Source organism: Protopterus annectens, chromosome 3.part1 (genome assembly GCF_019279795.1).
Source record: "Protopterus annectens isolate FY-2018-M chromosome 3.part1, PAN1.0, whole genome shotgun sequence".
Lineage (NCBI taxonomy): Eukaryota > Metazoa > Chordata > Ceratodontiformes > Protopteridae > Protopterus > Protopterus annectens.
The window spans coordinates 1455328458-1455348048 of record NC_056732.1 but is presented as its reverse complement, the minus strand read 5'-3'; the positions used below and the strand labels follow the sequence as shown (position 1 = coordinate 1455348048).

The 19591-nt window shown below is 43.2% G+C and overlaps 1 protein-coding gene across 1 annotated transcript in view; it reads left to right on the top strand.

The window, feature by feature from the left end:
- The window catches only part of GTPBP10 (GTP binding protein 10), a 904437-nt gene that overhangs the window by 683447 nt on the left and 201399 nt on the right, over nucleotides 1-19591 (top strand). The gene's annotated exons all lie outside the window — the stretch shown is intronic.

Here is a 19591-nt window from a genome sequence, read left to right as displayed (position 1 = left end):
TTTCTGATTGTAACCTGAGATGTTGTGTTCTCAACATGGATGTCAAGGTTCATGTCTTGAGCTTTGCTCTTGAGGTGAATTTCTTGATATCCACGTCTTGAATACACAATATCCTGGTTATGGTTGGGATCTAATCATAATCATCTATATTCATTGAGCAAGGGGCTTGCTCAGTGTTTAATTCTTTAAAGTGACTGACAGATTCAGATACAAATATGCTCCTGTATCCCTGTACCAGATTCCACACCTGAGTTAGACACACACAAACACACAAGAAAGGTCAGCATAAGTCTCATTAGAAAAGCCTGGCTCCATGGTGTATAGTGATAATAGCTGTAAGCGTGACCCAGGTGATCATGGTTTGGTTAGAGGCTCTGGCACTGGAAGAGCCAGGGATGAATGAAGGGGTGTGGCCTACTTGCCTTTCAGTGGGAGAGGGATGGGAGCACATGGTGAGCACACTGAGTGGTTGTAATTTCTGTGGTGGAGACCAGTGAAACCACTGTCTATGCTTCAGGCATAGCTTTTAGCTGTCAGTAATTTTGCAGAATCTTTCTTATTTTTCCTCATATTATTTGCCCCATACCATGTAAAATTTTTGATTTTCTGCTTAATAACTAAGGATTACAGTCAGACAGTAATGCCAGACATTCGAGTTTCATACATATTCTTCAAAAAATGCATGTTGATGTAAAACATGCTGTTCTATTAGCTAGGTGAACTAGAGTAATATTTACAAATCATGATTTTGGATTTTTGTTCCCCCATTATTTTTGGCCTTGTCTAGAATTCTTGAACAAAGAAGTTGAGAGCTATGGCTTTTGGGAGGGGGGGGGGGGGTATTGCTGCTTGCTGGCAATGTCCCTTGCTTACGTGAGGGATGATTGAGTGTGGTCAGCCCATTCCTTGATGCTTTCCCTCATGAAACCCGAGTTGTACAAGAGGATATGGCAATTAAGATGAAAAATCTCAAACTAATCCTGATGATAGCCTATGTGATGGCCCCTTTTAGCTAACTGTAACCTTTTTTAATGAGGGGTGAGTAGGTTTATTGGCCAAGAGGAAGCTGATTATCAGCAGGCAACATGGGCAAAATGCATAAGAAATCTCAGTATCAAGACATATGCAGATTACCTGTCTGCTAATGTTACTAGTAAAGTATGACTTACTAAATTGCAGACCAGATGCAGGCTGCATACAGAAAAAAAAAAATTGTATTATGTGTATCTGACCACTGTCCATGCAATCTTAATAAGTTCAGACAAGGGCTTTTCTACATAGGATGAGGTGACAGGTGAGATAGCAGGGCTTTCCTACAACATCAAGTGTAATCTGTCACCCACCTGAAACCTGTCCACTAAGCATGTATTACAGAATGCTAAAGTATAAATGCCTCATCATTTATTCAGAATGTTAGGCCTTCTGTTTCGTGAAACACTTAGCCAAAAGCTACAGTTTATGCAAAGGAGCAACATGTAGCTCAAAAATGAGCAAAATGTATTGTGGTAGGATGGAAGGGTGATGTGAGAGTATTTTGACCAATGATGAGAACTTAACCAACAGCAGTTGGCTGTGGATGGGGAATGCTTATCGTTTAAAAGACGAATGGGCAAAAGGCAACTTGGTGTGTGGAGTTTGTTTTATGCATCTTTCCATGGCCTACCATTATTTTGTGGAAATGGGGGATATGCTATGTTTGCTATGATGAGGGACCTGATAAAAATTGGAATAATTGTGAAAGGGTGTTGTGACAATTTAAACACAATGGTAGGAACATAACAATAGGAGGAAATAGAAGTTGTGAGTTACATTATGCACTTAACCAAGATACAGGATATGGCAATACACTGAGACATGTTTAGAATTATTCTAAACTTGATCTGGGACCTATCAGTAAAGGGAGAGGGTGAAAGGGGGTTGTGACTAATTAAAACATGCTAAGGTACATAACAGTTTAGGAACATGATATGAATTTTTATTCTTATTTGCTTCATCTAAAGACAAAGCAGTGGGAGTGAGGGGAAGGATGGTTATTTAAGAAATGTATCATTTTTGAGATGTGGATTATATTGTATTTTTCCATGGCTGGTATAGATTGGTCAAGAAGGTAAAGATACTAAGTGACTAGACAAAAGCCATCAGTAAGTAAACCTGCATTGCACACACATTATGTATTGCATTTGTAAGAAAAATATCTTACTTTCCTAGATAATCTCTTTATATTATAGAAAAGCTTTTCTGTTCTAGCTTTTCTCATTAACTGAATTGAGCACCTATGTCTTATTCCATGCGCATGTTTGTGTGAATCGAAGTGCTTGCATAGTACGTTAGTTGTATTGCAGTTGGTTCCACTTATTTTCCTTTAGAGAGCTAGAAGTCTAAGGCAAAAAACACACCCTCCATGGGACAAAAAGGCATCCCAGGCTGCCTTCTGAACAAACTAAAACATGAGCTAGCATCGCCATTAAGTACCCTATTCAGTTACAGCCTAACCACTGGCTGTGTTCCTGAGGAATAGAGAACAGCAACAGTTACTCCCCTCCACAAAGGTAGCTTAGCAACAGACCCAGGGAATTATAGACCTATAAGTCTGACCAGCCTCATCTGTATGTCCATGGAGTGTATCATCATGGACCTTATAAATAAAGACATATGCGACCTCCGGACCCTGGATCCGACCCAATTTGGCTTCACTAAGGGCAAATACTCCCTGTTAAACCTGGTGGATTCCTTTGAAAATGTGACCAGGGCACGTCTGTGCACACAGCATAACTCGACTTGGCCAACGCCTTCAATACAATCCGACACTCAGGTATTACCGATAAAGTTAGCAAATTGAGGGTAAACCCCCTTTGTTGTAAGATGCAGTGAATAAATCATGAATGAACCACAATGGACATCCAGAAATTCTTGAAATCCTTTATTAAAATGAACCCTCAATAAAAAGGAAATATTTGTGGCAAAATCCTTGTAGAAAAATATATAACCAGCCTGAACATAAATCCCTATGTCACAAGATGGGTTGCCAGTTGGCTCACGGACAGAACCCACATGGTGGGAGTTGCGGGAGCTATGTCTGACCCTAAACCGGTTACAAGTGTCGTTCCCCAGGGCTTGGTCCTAGGACCCCTTCTGTTCGGCATATACTTCTCAGAGGTACAGGCAAGCACAGGAGGACTATGGCTGACCAAGTTCACAGACGACTGCAAACCAGGGGCTATAATTGACTCTCTGGCTGACACAGACATCCTCCAAAAGGGTCTCACTGAGACGGATACCTGGTGTCAAAATCATGGCCTCAAGCTAAATGCCAAAAAGTGCATAGCCATCCCCTTTGGAAAAAACAAAGTACCCACAAACTACCACATAGGTGGTAGTCCCCTAAATACAGAAAATGTAATAAGGGATCTGGAGACCCAAGTAGATAGTAATCTCTCCTTTGATAATCACATTGCTAGAGTGGTTAGAAAAACCTTCTATGTGGCCCACCTAATCACAAAAGGGTTTGCATCCAGATCAAAAGAGGTCATTGTGCCCCTCTACTCATCACTCATCAGACCCAACATAGAGTACAACTCCCCATTTGGGATGTACCTTACAGGACACCTGCAACAGCTGGAAAGACCACAGAAGTACCTCACCAAGAGGATCACTGGCCTCAAGCAGATGCCCTATGCAGCTTGACTGAAGAAACTCCAGCTGTACTTGGTTGCATACCGCCTACTCAGAGGTGATCTCTGCCTGACATACAAGGCCATATCCAACCCAGAATTGATGGACATGCTCCACCTAAAGAAAACTTTATCCGCTCGAGCCACACGCTCTAGAGATCTAAACCTCACCACAGCAATAAATAGGACATGCTGGAGGGATAGATTCCTGTCCCAGAGACTTCCCATGCTTTGGAACAAGATTCCAGTCTACATTAGGCAGAGCTCCTCACACTCTTCAAGAGAAACCTTGACGAGTGGATGGGGAATAGAAAGTTTACCCCAGGGATCACTTCAGTGGCTGTGCTGGACAGAGGCACAGGGAACTAATCTAAGAAGACGGCGAAAGCCAACACATTCTGGCTAGGCTTATAAATGCCTTCGGGCAGATAGTCTAGTACCTACCTATGAACCTATAAAAACGCAAAAAGGTGCACCATTCAGGATGGGTAAGTGCTTTCGGAATTTCCATTCGTCAGATCCTGTTGCAACTAAAAAAAATATTCCATTTAAGGAAGGCTTAACCAAGCAAGAAATTCACACAAACTGACACCTCCAGTGTAAGCCAGAGGTAAAACATCCCATCAGGACATGATGGTAAAGTTACACCCTCCCTAGAATCCAGTCAGTGGAAAAACTTCAAGTGTAGGTTAAAACATCACTCCATTAGCTGTGCATTTGCTTTCGAAATAAACACTGCTCTGCTAGAGTGGATGCCAGTCCTCTCTCTTCCGATAGATTAAAAAAAATAATGCAACACCTTAGTTAAAAATAAAATGATGTAAATTTCAATAAGGTGAATCTTGTCACATAAAAGGCTGTTATTCCAAGTGCATGAACCATAATGGAACAGCCTAAAACAATCACAGTGCATATATGAGCCAGTCCCTCCAGTTCATGCCAATACATTTTTTCTGTACAAGAAACAGCGAAGAAAGAGGGGGTTGGGGGGCACATTATTTTCCTTGACTCAAAGCTAGTTGAGAAAATCAGTGACAGGTTTTGAAAAGTTTGGTCTTTAGAATGGGTTTTAGTGGTACCACACCATTAAGTCCAGGTTCACGATCAGCTCGTCAGTTGATGATCCAATCATTTTCAACAACTTCAGTGCGATTCTGCACATCGCCTCCCCTTATGTTTTTAGGAATCAACTGTAGCACCATAAACTTAGACCTTTAGGGAAAAAGTCTGGCCAGAAACTGGATGACGAGACAAATTGGAAACATTGATGTACTGACAAGCCTTGCATTTTCCACATTCAAAAGCCCCTTTTCTACCTTCACTGTGTTGAGATCTCCTAGTAGTTCCGTCTTTGACACAAGAGTCGCTTGACATTCTTTTTATTTTTGAACATAAATCTGAGTACATCTCCCACTATTTTCCTTAGACTCTGATCTTCCATCAGCACTGGCCAATATTGCCTGATGATGTCACATACTTGTCGAACATCTGTAGAATAGGTTAGGATGCACCTTAATGGTGGAAAATGGTTATTGTGCTTATTAACGTTCTCATCATGAGCAAATTAACTAGACAAATAGGGTCGACCCTTCATCTTTCGGATGTTATGTACATCACAAGTCTTGTGATTCACATCCCTATTGGAATAACCTCTCCTTTGCAGATGTATTTTAAGTCGCTAAAACTCTTTTTCAAATTCATTGTCAGCTGTGCATAGCCTAGAAATTCTAGTGGCTTTTTCAAATATATTGCAGAAGACATGCCTCAGATGCATACTGTCTTTGTGCTGGTAATGATTCCTCCAAGTTCTCATCCTGTAAATACTGATCTCTAGTCCTGCATCCGGATGTAAAAATGACTTTACATCGAGAAACTCAATGGCTGTCTTGGAGTACTGTGCTTCAAAGAACAGGAAGGTGGTCGGGCTATTCAGAAATTCTATGAATAATTTCAGTTGAGTGTCATCCCCTTCCCAGATGAAAAGAATATCATCCACAAACCACCCATAATAAATCAGGTGGGTGGCCCATGGATTGAATTCATTAAAGACATGTTCTTTCTCCCATTGGACAATCACAATGTTAGAGTAACTATTGGCACATGCCATAGCAACACCCCAACATTGCCAATAGTACTTGTCACCGTAAATAAAAAGATTATTCTCTAGGATGATTTCTAATAATAAATAGATTTGTTTCGTACATGTCAATCTGGATTTTACAAACCATTTACCAGCTGTAATGCCATATGAGTTGGGAATGACAGTAAACAAACTTCTATGTCTAGTGTCACCAGAATAAAATTGGAGAAGTCTGTATATGATTTCATTTTACCATACAGTTTCTCCAGAAAATCTCCAGTGACAAAGTATGGTATCAAATTCTGGTAGAAGTTTTTTTAGTTGGTCCTCTACATATACCGAAAGTGATTCAGTGACCCAGCCCAGCCTAGCTACTGCGGGGTGCAGAGGGGGGGGGGGGGTGTCAAATAAACATTTGTGAATTTCCCGCAGACCACTAATAGTGGGTATCTGGGCGTGTGCTTTACTAAAAAAAATCAAATAGCTCTTGAGAGACTAGTCTGGTGGAAAGCATATCGCTCAAGGTGTTACTGACCTCATTAACTACTTTTTCAAGCTCTTTCCTAGTAATATTTTGATAAGTTCTGTTGTTTCTTAACATCTCCTCCATCTTTCTTTTGTAATCATTTGAGTTCATTACCACCAGTGCCCCTCCTTTATCTGCTGGTTTGACTACAATGTCATAATTTTTCATTAATTCCAATAAAGCTTTTCTTTCTCCAGTGGTTAAATTATGATATTTTTGGTCTGTTTGCTGCTGTCTTAAGTTCTGACATAGATGTACAAACAGATCAATGGCTGGATGATTTACTGGCACAGAAGTGCTTGTTTTTTTACTGTTTCTGCTGGTAAGTGTTGTCATTCTTCACATTTTCATTGCCAAAATTATTCTTCAGTGAGACATTTCTCCCAGATTGTTTGATATCTATCACAAATTCACTTAGCCTGGAGTGAAAAGCTGGAATGAATGACAGATGTTTATTCAACACTTTAATATGGGCATTACTTAAGCATGAGGGGGTCTCTATGTCATTGATTTCTTCCGTTTCCTCCCCCTGCTTGGTGATCTGTTCATTCATTTCTGAGTTGTCCTGATGTGAAAAGGTAATTTCTGAAAAATCAGAATATGTGCAGCTCCATCTTTGGGCCTAGTGCCTATTCCTGTAGAGGTGGAGGGGAGAGCAATATTCAGGCTCAATTGACTGTTGGCATTCACATTCTCTGTGTTGGTTAGTACCGAATCATTGAATTCTCAGATACATTACTTAGTGCTGCATCAACACTAGCTATAGCACTAGCTGTAGCAACAGAATTCTGTTTGGTGCTGATATTGTTGGCACGTGAATTAAAATTTCTATCATGGTTAAAACTTTTAGTTGCAGTGTGAACTTTACTCATGCCCTTTGCTAAACCATTTGAAGCATCAGATGTATTGTTTTTAGGCCATTCAAAGACATTACCCTGTTCAAAATCTTTGTAATCTCGTTTTTTTTCCCTTTTTTGTTCTTTCAGTTTGCGTTCATATAGATTTAAATGATTCTGTAGCGTTTCAAGTCTGTTAAGACAAGTTTCATTTAAATCAATAAGTTCCATGTCAGCTTGTGTTTTCTTAATAATTTCAGACAGTTCTTCTTCAGGTTTAAAGAACTCTAGAAGCAGTTTAATATAACCAAAGCCTGTCTTTAAGTTACCACCATGAACATTCTAAAACTCTTGAAATCCTTTATTAAAATAAACCCTCGATAAAAAGGAAATATTTGTGGCAAAATCCTTGTAGAAAAATATATAAAAACACAAAAAGATGCACCATTCCGGATGGATAAGCACTTTCAGGATTTTCCTTCCTCAGATCCTGTTGCAACTGAAAAAAAATGTTCCATTTAAGGAAGGCTTAACCAATCAAGAAGTTCACACAAACTGACACCTCCAGTGTAAACCAGAGGTAAAACATCCCATCAAGATTTGATGGTAAAGTTACACCCTCCCTAGAATCCAGTCAGTGGAAAAACTTCAAGTGTAAGTTAAAACATCACTCCATTAGGTGTGCATTTGCTTTCGAAATAAACACTGCTCTACTAGAGCACATACCAGTCCTCTTTCTTTAGATGGATTCAAAAAATAATGCAACACCTTAGTTAAAAATAAAACATGAAGTAGTAAATTGACACACTGTTTCAGTGAGGAGAATCTTGTCGCATAAAAGGCTGTTATTCACAGTGCATGAACCACAGTGAAACAGCCTAAAACAATGGCAGTGCATATATGAGCCAATCTCTCCAGTTCATGCCAATAATTTTTTTCTATACAAGTAGAGAAGAAACTGGGGGGGGGGGGATTTCTAGACTTTCCTCAGCACAGACCTCTTGCCATCCCCCCAGTTTTCAATGTTTTCCTTGAATCCAGCTTAGCCCCGGATGCCCTCCTCCTGCCCCCAGTAAGCCTGACAGGTATTACAGGGTACCAGACACCCACAAATTCTTGTACAGAAATCCTGCTGCAGACCCGGAGGTCATTACACAGGGCTCCAAAGGAGCCAGGGCGAGTTCAGCAAATAATCCTACTCATTCTGATAAAGAGGCCAGAGCTCTGGACAGATGGGGTAAAAAAGTATACACCTGTGCGACTTTAGCCTTTAGAGCTCTCAACTGTCAGTTCCATATGTTAAAATATCAACAGCATACTTTGGAACTATTAAAGCAAAAAATTTCTACATTTCTTGACTGTGCCAATTCTAAGGAGCTAGCAGATTTATTGCACTCCTCTTGTCAAGTGACTAGGCATTCTTTACACTGCTGATATGATGCATTAGAAGTATCTAGCAGGGCAGCAGTGTCTGGATCTGTCATTCAGGGACATGCATGGTTGAAGGAACAACCTCTACCTGATCATGTCAAGTCTAAGTTAATTGATGCACCTTTGGACAAAGACTGCTTGTTTGGGGTAAAAGCAGAAGAGGTACTTAAGAAAATGGAAGACAAAGCAAAATTTATGCAAACAGTAAAAGGTTTTTTTCAAGTTCAGCCACCTAGATTCAGCAGGAACTTTCCCTGTACGCACTGGTCCTTTCCTACTCCTAGCAGACACGGGCAAGCTAAGCCCTGCAGGGACAGGCCACCCAGGTCCCTACAGCAGGGACAACAGAGAACCAAACAATGGACCACATCTGCCTCCAAGGCAGGGAGTTCTAAGCAAATCCCTTTATGGCAAAAACTCTCAGTGGCTCCCCCCCTGCCCTCCCTTCACCCAAAAGCTCAGAGGAAGACTGTCCCTCTGCAAAGAAAATTGGCTGTCTGTAACCAAGGACCAGTGAGTCTGAACGATCATTTTTGAGGGATACAGATTCAATTTCTGTGAACTCCCTATCCCCAAAGGGTACCCAGACTTCCCTCCAGATCAGTGGGCAGAGGTATTAAAGCAAATCCAAACCCTCATATTCCAGGGGGCAGTAGAACTTGTTCCCACAGATCAAGCAGGCAAAGGCTTCTATTCCAGGCTATTTCTTGTTCCCAGAAATGAGGGCACTTGGCACCCCATCCTGGATCTATCCACTCTGAACACCTCCCTGGTGGTCCCTAAATTCAAAATGCTAAACTTGCAGCAGCTGCTGCCAATGTTGACAAAAAATGCCTGGGTTAGTGACCCTGGTCCTAAAGGATGCATACCTCCATATCCCCATAAGGGAGTTCTGCAGAAAATTCCTGCATTTCAGAGCAGGTTCACAGCACTTTAAATTCTCTGCACTTCTCTTTGGCTTATCTACTCCTCCCAGGATTTACACCAAATGTCTGGCCCCGGCCATAGGATTCTGCAGACAGCAAAACATTCTGATTTATCCCTATCTGGACGACTGCCTCATCCAAGCAGAAAGCAAAGAAAAGCGCCTGCAGGACTTACTCTTTGTAAAAAGCCTTCTCACTTCCTTGGGATTCACCATCAATGAGAGGAAATCAGAGCAGACTCCCTTCAGGAGTATCATCTTCCTGGGAGCTTTGCTGGACACAGCATCCCAAATAGCCTTCCTAACCCCAGAGAAGCAGAAATTCCTCTCTCTCTACTTTTCTAGGCTGGCGTCCCAAACTCAACTCACAGCAAGGAAGTTCTTGCAAGCCCTGGGATACATGGCTTCTTGCATCCTTCTGATTCCTCTGGCCAGACTGCACATGAGGAAACTTCATTGGTACCTAGGGAACCTTTGGTGCCAACATTCTCAATCTTTGGAGACCTCCCTCCCTCTGATCCCCTGTATAATGGCAGAGTTGCTCTGGTGGGCAGAGGCATGTGCCAAGAACTAGGGTCTCCCCTTCATACACCACCCAACAGGCTAAACCCTCACCACCGACGCTTCAGAAGTCACCAGGGGTGCCCACCTAGGGGGCAGGTGCACCCAGGGCCTTTGGGATGCCCAACACCTTCCCTTGCACATCAACCAGAAGGAAATGATTGAACTACAGAAGGCTCTGACTTCCTTCCAGACTCATCTTAGGCCAGGTGTTCTCCTTGTCAAAACAGACAACACCACAGTACTGTGGTATATCGACAAACAGGGAGGTACTCAATCTTACCCCCTGTGCAAGCTAGCCATGAACCTCTGGCTGATGGCCTCATCCATGGGATTACATTTTATAGCCAGATACCTCCCAGGGATCAACAACACCCTGGCAGACCACTTAAGCAAACACGTTGTGGACCCCCACGAATGGCAGCTCCACAAAAAAATCTTCCGCAGATTCACTCAAGTGTGGGGAAACCCAGAGGCAGACCTTTTTGCTTCACACCTCAACCATCAGCTAAAGAAATTTTGCACCAGGGATTCTAACCACCTAGCATGGAAGGTGGATACCTTAACCAACCCTTGGAACTCCCTCTTTGTGTACGCCTTCCCCCCTCTTCTTCTTGTTCCCAAGGTACTCCTCAAAATCAGGGAGGAGAGGCTCAAGGCCATCCTCATTGCTTCAGATTGGCCCAGGCAACATTGCTACCCCCTGCTCTGCAGCCTCACATCTCATCCGCCCTGGTAGCGATCCCAAACCTCTTGACTCAAGAAAGGGGGGAAATACTGCACCCAGACTTGCAGACTCTCAAGCTATCAGCATGGCTGATACTCCCAAGGTAAGGGAATGACCCCTGCTAAGCAAACAGGTGCTAGACATTCTCACAGAGGCCAGAAGGCCAAGCACCAGAAGATCTTACACAGGAAAGTTGAAAAGATTCTGCTCCTGTTGCCAGGCCAGAGGGGCCACTTCATCCCTACCTGCTGTCCCCCTCATCCTGGAATATCTAGCGGATTTATTGGATAGTGGTCTCTCCTACTCTTTGGTTAAGATTCATGCTTCAGCCATTTCCGCTCAGTTTAACACAGACCAGCCATTGTTCTCTCACCCTTTGGCTAAGCAGTTCCTTAGAGGGACTTCTAACATTAGGCCTCCCACGCCAGCCTGGGACCTTAATTTTGTTCTGGAAAAACTGACCCTACCTCCCTTTGAAGCTGCTGCTTCAGCAGAGCTGAAATTCCTTTCTTGGAAGACTGCCTTTTTTGCTGGCCATCACTTCAGCCAGAAGGGTTTCTGAACTGCAGGCACTGATGGTTATTGAGCCCCTCATCATTTTTCATGTAGACAGGGTGTCCCTTAGGACTAACCCCTCCTTTATGCCCAAGGTGATATCTGATGTGACTCTCAACCAAGCCATTCATCTGCCTACCTTCTTCCCCAACCCTCAGAGCAAAGGGAAAGTAATTCTGCACTCTCTGGATGTGCACAGGCAGGTCAGATATTACCTGGACCGTACTAAACCCTTCAGAAAAACAGACCAACTTCTTGTCAGTTTGCCTTAGGGGCAGAGGGGAAACCCATCTCCAAGCAAACTATCTCTAAATGGATATCACACAATATCGATTTCCGATACAGATTTCATGGGAAACCTCTCCCTAAGTCTGTTTGCACCCATTCCACTAGGGCAGCTTCCACATCCACAGCATTCCTCAGAGGAGTCCCCACCAAGGACATCTTGGAAGCTGCCACCTGGACCTCTGTCTATACCTTCACAAAGCATTACCACCTTCCTCTTTTCTCCAAGGCTAGGGCAGGGTTTGCTTCTGCAGTTCTGCAGGGCCTCCTTACCCCTGCCTAGGTCTCTTCATTATCCTCCCACCCCTCTCTTCAGCTTTGGGAATCTTCCCACAGGTGATGACTGCAGCAATGAAACACGAAGAACATAGTACAGTTGTGTACACTTACCATAAATGTAGATGTTCGAGTGTATTTACTGTTGCAGTCCTGGTTTCCCTCCCTCCTTCCCCCTTATATCTTCTTTCTTTTGGGAGACACAAGCTTCTTGGGGTGGTTGTTCACCACTATGTCTTCTGTGTCTTATCTCCTGAGGCTTCTGTTTGGTTAGAGCAAGAAAAACGGATGTAATGGCATCAGCTGCCTTGCTTTATAGCACTGACGGCCTGACGTCAGTCTGCAGGCGACTGCAGCTGACACAGTAAAACAGTGACTCTGATATTCGGGCCGGCCGAGGGCTACCGCTGCAGGGATAACCCACAGGTGATGACTGCAACAGTGAATACACTTGAACATCTATATTTATGGTAAGTGTACACAACTGTACTTTCTTCATGTTTTTTGAATTTTAGTGACCTTTCATTGTATAAACCAAATTTTGCAAACATGGTCAGATACATAGGTTAGGCTCCATAGCCATTCACCAGAGCAGAGCAAAACTCTCTGCTCACTTTGTTAGGTGTGCAATACTCAGCAAAAGATGGGATTCCGAAATGTGTATAATTAGTATGGAGCTGAATCCAATTAAATTCTCCAGTGAATATCTGTGAACCACCTATTCAAGAGTCAAAATAGCTGCACTTCATTTGAACAGGATACACTTGTGTAATGCTGCATTACACATATACAAGTCTGCCATGCTAAGTTAAAGGTATGCAAACGTATTCTTCTGATTTAATATACACATAATTGGAAATACTGATATACTGTAACTATAAAAATATACATACTTGTAAATGATCAAACACGTACCTTATTGTCTTAATGATGTCCATTTTTATTCATTCCTCAACTGTTGAGTTCAGATCTGACCATCGGATCTGACTCCAGCGCTTCTTACAGATCATAGGATTCTTGAACTCTCCAGCTCCTGCCTTTACCCACAATGCCCCCACCAACCTAACATACCTCAGATCTCATTTGCTGCCATTGCAAACAGATGTGGATTATGAGCCCTCCAGTGTTAGGAGTTGTTTAGCTGATAGTTTGTCATTTAAGCGAGTTTAATTCCTTATAGTTCTTCCTCACGCACACGTAGCTGTTTTTGTATACCTCCCTTGCACCCTTTTTATTAGTACAGTGCCTTTTTCTGTCCTAATGGCCTTTTCTGTTACTCCTTGAGAACCACTAAATACCATTATTGGTAGTCTTCCTTACCCCTTCTTGTACTTTTTAAATCACTCCTTAATGCCAATGTTGGTAGTTTTTTCTTGCCTTTTATTTCCTTTGGTAAGAAAAAAAAAATAAGTCCTATTTTTTTCTAGATATACCTTCTTGGATGTAGTTGATTATTGTTGTTAATTTTTAATTACTGTTTTAAAAAATGTCAGACAAACCTTACGGATTAAAAAAATTGTGCCTCTTATGGGTACAAGATTCCAAACTCTGACGCCCATACAGAATATTGTTTTAGGCCCAAAACACCTTGAGGTAGATTGTGACATTTGTTCAGGCTTTTATTCCAGAGCTTTGATTGGCAGGAAGAATTAGCTTATCCTAGGGGTCTTCTTTCTTCCAAACACTTTTCTCTGGTTGATGAGGCTCATACCCCAACTCCTAAAAAACAAGACAGGGTGAGTGTATTAAAAAGGACAAGGATTCATGTAAAAGGTCTCCTGATCATTCTTCCACCTCGACTTTGACTTTGGTTCCTTTGTCAGAGCCACCAGCTCTTTTGAAAAAGTTGGATCCGACCACTTCGGATCTGAAGCCAAGAATTGAAACATCTCCCTTGGCTCCATACTCCCCTTTTGCTTTTGGAGCCTATCTCTTTCAGGGTGCCTTCTCCATTCCTTGAACAGTCGCCTAGAAGACATACTAGGCCCTTTTCAACAGCTTGGACTTTTCAAACCTCAAGGAGCTTATCCGAAAAGGATGTGGATAGGATGATGACGAAGTTCCTTAAGGTGTACATTCAAATGGGAGTCTTTTCAACTGCAACCCCATCAGGTCCTAAAAGCATTCATAGAGCCACAAGATCTTTGATCTTTCCTCCTCCAATACATCCTTCAGTTTTGGAACCATCTGATCTGAAATCCTTGGGGGAATCTTCCTCAGATCTGAAGATCATTGTTTCTTGGACTCCGATGGTTTCTCTGAGTCGACCGGCAATGGGTACATAAGAGCCAGAGGACTCTCAGAGCCAAAGCATTGACACTGGTTTCAAGGTTTCAGAGCTGTCCCTTCCCCTCAGAACCTTGGAATTAAATAGCTTGGCTCCAACTCCTGCTTTGGTGCGGTGCCTTCTGGGTGTCAGGAATCAATGATCCAAGAGGGTCAATTGTTGGATCCTTCAGTTTCCCCAAGGCACTCCACTTTTGAAGCAGTGAAGAGAGTCTTCTCTATACATAGAGAACAGATCTTCTTTGGATCAGACTGCTTTCTTTCATTTGGTTTTGCATCCTGCGCCTCAGTCATCCCTTCCACCAGGAAAGCCAATCTGAGCTAACCTCCAGTCCATCCAACAGGGTATTGTTATCTCTTCTGATACCTCCCTGGAGCATCCCACTGAGGTAATGAGAGAATGTGCAAGAAGAGGCACTTAGACTTCCCATAAGAGTCTGTCACTGAAGACACTGATTTTGATGAGGTAGAAGGGTCTCCCAGATCACCAACTGATAATGTCTCCTTTGGAGACATCTTGAAATGCCTTAAAGAAAAGGGGGGTGGTTAGTCTGCCAATAACCCTTCCCAAGAGGAGTCATTGTTTCTGGAGGCTTTAAGGTCTGGCCCATCTACCTCGTAGGCGACACCCCCCCATGGATGAGCTTGTAGATTTGGTCTTTCAGTGGGCTCGGAAGGAACCGGACACTGTCGAGCCTATTCCCAAGAGACCAGACATAATTCTTGCACTTACAAAAGACTATCTACACTGGAGTAAAGGAGTGACAGTTGATGCCATGGTTGTTGTGGCAGTTATGAGAAAGGAACTAGTGAAACAGAGTTCCTCTGTCCTCCCTCAGTAGGGAGTCTTAGAGGCTGGACAGGCTTGGGAAGCATCTCTGTGCATCAGCGATCTTCGCTTTGAGGTCACTGAATTATTCGGCACATTTTAACAGACTTCAACGAGATTTTATCAAGGAGCTTACCAAATCTTTTTCAGGGTCTGTCTTCTCCGAAGAAGGGAGTACCATTTCCTTGCAGCTGGATACCCCTTAATCAATATCTAATTCACCCATGAGGTTAATCTTTTATGCTGCAGAAGGTACCTCATGGATGGTGGGCTCAGACATTTCCTGGATGTGCTTCTATGATTTTGCAGAACCATTTAAATCTTCTTTCGTCAGTGCACCTTTTGACAGAATCTTGCTCTCTGTCCCCAAGGTAAATGACACACACTCCAGGTGTGAACAAGAAGCAAAGATGTTGTCTTCTGTGGGCATACATTTTTCTACTCCTCAAAGGTCATTTTCTATGATCAAAGAGGTGGCAGAAAGATGTGGTTCAAGAAATCCCAGGGTCCCTTTCAGGAATCACGTGGAGATAGTTCCCATTGGGAAGAGGGGGATGTCAAATGGAATATGCGTCATCCCTATGGCAGAAGTGGTCCTTATAACCAGGAATCTAGAGATTCTTTCTCAGATAGATCCTAACTGTGCTCCTGAATGGAAGCCCAGCTGTTGGTCTCTGGAGGCAGTCAGGGGTCATCCATCCCTATACCAGATAGCCTGCCTAGACATTACAAAAGACAAGAACGGTCACTGTTGGAAGAGTGTAGAAGAGGGAACAGATTAACAAAGATACTCAGAAAGACATGATAAAAGTAACACACAGTATCAGAATAGTTCAGGATCTATTGTAGAATGTTGTTGTGTCTTTTGTAGAATAGTGTATGTATATTGTTCCTTTAAGAAGCATTTCCAAGGACGGCACATGCATATAAATGGCAAGCACTTGCTAGCTTCATTACCATTTTGAGAGTGCAGCTAGAGAGTGAGCATGTATAAATGTAAGAGCTAATGTGTTTATAAGTTTATCTAAGGTAGTTATTAAGCCTCAATCCTGATGTGTTTGTACATAATAAAGCTGCTTGAACAGAACCCATGAATGCTTGTCTATTTTATCCTGAATGGACGAGCGACATGGTGTCAGAACCGGGTTTCCAAAGACTGCTTTTCAAAGCTACCAGGTGCAGAATTAACAGTGAACGTAAAATAAATGAACAGAGTATAAAAAACGTCAGAAATTAACTAAAGCTAATGAAATCTTGTACAAGCAATTTATTTTATAAAAAAATAAAACGGAGCATTACAAGGGCACAAACCACATTATTATGCAAGCGAGAGGCACAAAAAGATTATTAATTAAACAAAATGTGTAAAATTAGGATATCTGATAAAAATAATTGTCAGAAAAGCACATAAGGGGTTTGGAATTACTCGGAAAAGCAAAACAAGCATGTTTAGAGTGAAACGAGCACAAGAAAAGTGGGCATAAAAAAATTGAACAAGCAAAACAAATATAAGGGCAAAAAGGGCACATTAAGCATAAATAAAGCAAATGGACTGCATGTTTTTTGGTAAAGAATAGTGTTTTGGTATAACTACGATTTTGCATTTTATTATGGGCATAACTAGATTTATTTTAAGTATCTCAAAGTGTGTACAAATTCTTACATTGTGTGCTTATTACTGTGCATTTATTCTGAAGAGTTTATTTGTGTGCAAAGTGCAACTATTTTGTAATGTGCAGCCAAAATACAGCCATTTCGAAAAGTTTCTTGTGCTGGGTGTATCTATTCGCAGAATGCCACACTGTTTGCAGAGTGTTTCTTGCACTGTAAAAAGTTATTTAGCAAAGTACAGCCATTTTGGGAACGTTTCATTGTGCTGTGTACTGTTTATTCGCAATTACTTCAAACTGTTTCTTATTCTGAGCTTCTTCTGCCTAGTTTATTCACACAGTGTAGTTATTGTGAAATGTTTCTTATACTGATAACAGGTGATCTCTTACAGTACAGTAATTTCAAGAGTATTCTTGAGCCAGAGAGACTTAAGTTCAGTTATTCAGAGGTCTGCTGTGCTTTTGGGCATAGTTAAAAATACTGACATGAATTTTTGGCATATGTATATGTGCTTGTGTTCATGCATACCTGCAACAGCCTTCACTGGCATGTGTTAATATGGCAGATGGATTTTGAAAACCCTCACCACTTGTATTTGATCAGAATATTGCAGAGAATTGGAGAATATTTGAGGAAGAGCGCAATATTTTTATACAAGCAGCTTATTCTGACAAAGATGCGTGCACCAGGGCATTCACTTTGTTATACCTAGCTGGGTCAGAGGCCATTGAAAGAGAGCATTCATTTGTAAACCAGCTGTATATGAGAGAGAAGGTGAAAATCATCATGTTATTGTACAGGCTGAATCAAGGGAAAACCCCGAGTGTTTGAAGTGCAAATTCAAGGAAATGTGTAACCCCCAGACAGATGTTACATTAGAGAGGTATTTGTTTTACACAAGAGATCAAAAGCAAGGGGAAACTTTTGCAGCTTAAATTACAGACCTGAGAAACAAAACTGAAATGTGTAGGCTTGGTGATTAGTATTAATAGTGCTGCAGTGCAAAAGATTTTGCTTTGAGCAAAGCTATTGAGATATATCAAATCAATGAAGTTACAGAAAGGCACAAAAGTATGCTTGCAAGTGATAAGAACATGGTTTCAGCATTCTCGAGGGCAAATGTAGACAGTGTGCAACACATGGCTAGCAGAAACAGGCCTAAGCACATGGCACCTGCCATCCCTGCAGGCTCCCCAGGTGAAACCCATAGATCTGAAGTAGTTAACTTCATTTGTTCATCAACCTGTTTGCATCGGATCTGAATCGGATCAGAGCCGACAGCTTTATTCGGCTAAGATCCGAGCTCCAAGCTCCTCCCTCTTACGCATAACCCCCTGCCATCCTTCTCTTTCCCCAGATCTCATTTGCCGCGGCTTATTCAAGCACCTAGAACGAGTTCCAGGCGTAGGGTTTCGTGAGTTTTTGAAGAAAATTTCCTCTTTTCTTTACCTAGTTTTTAGTTTAATTGTTAACGAGTGAGTGTTGTTCCCTTTGGTAGTTGATTTAGCTAATTTTTGTTGCTAAAACTTTGTATATTTTCAGTTACTCTAGTCTCTCTCCCTGTGTGTGTGAAGGTGTGTTTGGGTTAGGCCCCTTTTTACAACTATGGCCGAGGCCCCTAAAACTTTGTTTTCTAAGTGCACCGAGTGTGGCCATAAGCTATCCCCGGCAGATGGCCACACTCTGTGTGTTATCTGCCTTGGGGTTGATCAGTTTGTGCAGCCTTCAACCCCAGGGCTTTGAGGGATAGGAGGTCGAAGTTGATTCTGGCGGGACTCCTGGCCCCCCGGACCCGGCTTCGTCCTCTTCTCCCTCGGCAGCACCGGCTGCTACCGCAGTGGTGCCGCCTTCCATCCCTGCTCCCCTGGCCGGGACTCACCCTCCCACCGAGGCTCAGGAGGAGAGGGAATCTAGGAGGGAGAGAACAAAGAACAGGCACCACAAGCGGCAAGCCGAAGCTTCCTCTTCGGCTCCACCAGCGAAGCAGCTAGTCTCTCCTAGGGCCTCCGGGCCTTCTCCTTCCCGGCTCCATTCACCCCATTTTTCCCGGGGCCAGAGGAGGAGACCTGGTCGCCTTGGTCTTCGAGGCGTCACTGCAGGCCTGCCTCGGTGGCCTCGTCAAGATCAACAAGAAGCTTGTCAGATGCAGATATGGACTGAATGATGCGTAGGTTTCTCCAGGCCCATCTGCAGATGGGAGTGATCCTGCCTCCTCCCCCTCTGGGGGAGGAGCTTGACCCCCTTTTTCACCCCGATTGCTCCTTCTCCGACCCATGTCCGGGGTTCAGAGCCATCGGATCCAGGCAGCATCGGAGCCGGGGGAGGCTCGGCGCCGATAGTACACCTTTCTTCGGCTCCAACCGCACCCTCGAGCTTGTCGGGTCCCTTTTCTGATCCAAGCTCCCGGAGCCGTGAGCTGAACTTCGGATCCGGAGGTGTTAGTGTGTCTTTGGCTCCGTCTCGGTCGGAGCACACTGGCCCTTCGGATCCGACTGCATCGGCGCCGGCTCCGGTCCGCTCCTCGGATCTGAAGGGGCTACTCTCGGAGCTTAGAGAGAGCAGTTCTCCTTCGGTGTTCGATGTCATGTAGAGGATCTTGTCGAGGGACTCTAGGCCCCAGGCTCCTGCTGCGGTTCCACCCATCACTCCCTCTCAGACGGGCCTACCTTCCATCACTCGGCCCCAGGGACAGCCTGCGCCTATGTCCCAGATGGTTCCCTTAGAGGAACAGGATGTGGTTGGTGAGGCATCCTTGGACAGCCCCCGAGGAGGTTCCTCACAAACGTAAGTGCAAGAGGAGACACTTGGACTCACCTGAGTCCCTGACAGAGGACACAGACTTAGAGGAAGGGGAAGGTTTCCCAAGGTCACCCCCCGAGGACATCTCCTTCAGAGACATTATAGAAATGCTTCGTATTAGAGGGGGATGGTCAGCCCAAAAACCTTCCTCCGATGAGTCTGTGTTTCTGGAGGCGTTTGACGCAGGCCCATC